General features: G+C 32.4%; 1 protein-coding gene across 1 annotated transcript in view; it reads left to right on the top strand.

The window, feature by feature from the left end:
* The window catches only part of LOC107104636 (ephrin type-A receptor 8-like), a 79,802-nt gene that overhangs the window by 22,733 nt on the left and 55,676 nt on the right, over positions 1-1,393 (top strand). The window lies entirely within an intron of this gene.

Here is a 1,393-nt window from a genome sequence, read left to right as displayed (position 1 = left end):
ATTTTTTGTCCGATTCATCGATTAATCGAAAATTTTTTAAAATAATCTTTAGTTGCAGCCCTAGTTTGAACATTACTCTCAGATTATTATTGCAGTAGATTTCCAGTAGTTTGTTTCTTGTATAATATCCCAGATGCTACTTTCCTCTTTGTTATGCACTATTATACACACGACTATACACTATTATACACACACTCATTTGCAAACACTCAGACCACTTCAGTTAGCAGCGAATACTGATTACTGATGAGTTGGCAGCTGTAAAATGAAAGAAAACTAACTACAACTGCTTCCTTTGAAGGTCTGACAGAAACATTCATGGTACTTTGATTCATGGGTTTATTGTTCTTTATCTGGAGTTCATCAATGGAAACATATTCCAGGATATTACAACTGTTCTACTACATACACTCTTTTATTGTCTGTCGTATTTCTATCTTTAATGCTTTAACTCTTTGTACTCTATTTAAGCTACTTGAACCTTAATTCCCTGAAGGAGTAATCCCAAGGGAGAAATAAAGCTGAGTCTAAGTCTATCATCAAGAAGTCTGTTTTTGATACATTAGTAGTACTTAGAAACCCCTTTAATAAATTCACATGTATTTCATATATGGATTGTTGTCTTTTATTTATGGAAGAGGATTAGGGCCACTAAAAAAAAAAAGTTAACTGATTTTTAAATTTTATTTCAGTTTAACATGGAAAAAGTCAGAATTCTGACTTTAATCTCAGAACTCTGAGATTAAAGTCAGAATTCTGACCTTTTTCTCAGAATTCTGACTTTTTTTTATAATTCTGATTAAAGTCAGAATTCTTACTTTTTTCTCAGAATTCTGAGATTAAAGTCAATTCTGACTTTAATCTCAGAATTCTGAGAAAAAAGTCAGAATTCTGAGATTAAAGTCACAATTCTGACTTTTTATCAGAATTCTGACTACAATAGTACAATAATACATTTTCATCCAGCGTTTTAGGACAGCGCAAAGAAAGGTGAGCTTAGTGCTGATTTGTTTTTTGCTACTTGGTTGAGCTGCTGATAAGATACTACTGAACTAGGGTTATGATGTTAGCATTTTTGTTGCTGATGATTTGTTTTACTGAGCTTAAAAATACACATCTATCTGAAATTGCAAATCCTGTGGCAAGAAGCTAAAGCTAGCTTGTTATAACCACAACTGACTAGCCATTGAATAGCTATACATGTGGGCCTTTAATAAGGTGACCAGATTTATGAAATCCAATCTGGGGACATGTCCAGCTTGTAGAAAAAAATAAATACGGGGACAGTGATGCTTTCATTCAATTTTACATATTAATGAAAATTTAAACAACAAAAATCAAGTCTTCTTCTTTTTGTAACTTTGTATCGTCCACCAGGTCCTTACTCTGAATT

Source organism: Cyprinodon variegatus, unplaced genomic scaffold, assembly GCF_000732505.1.
Source record: "Cyprinodon variegatus isolate N-32 unplaced genomic scaffold, C_variegatus-1.0 Scaffold1827, whole genome shotgun sequence".
NCBI lineage: Eukaryota > Metazoa > Chordata > Actinopteri > Cyprinodontiformes > Cyprinodontidae > Cyprinodon > Cyprinodon variegatus.
Note: the sequence above shows the minus strand (reverse complement) of the source record. Positions and strands in the feature narration are given on the sequence as shown.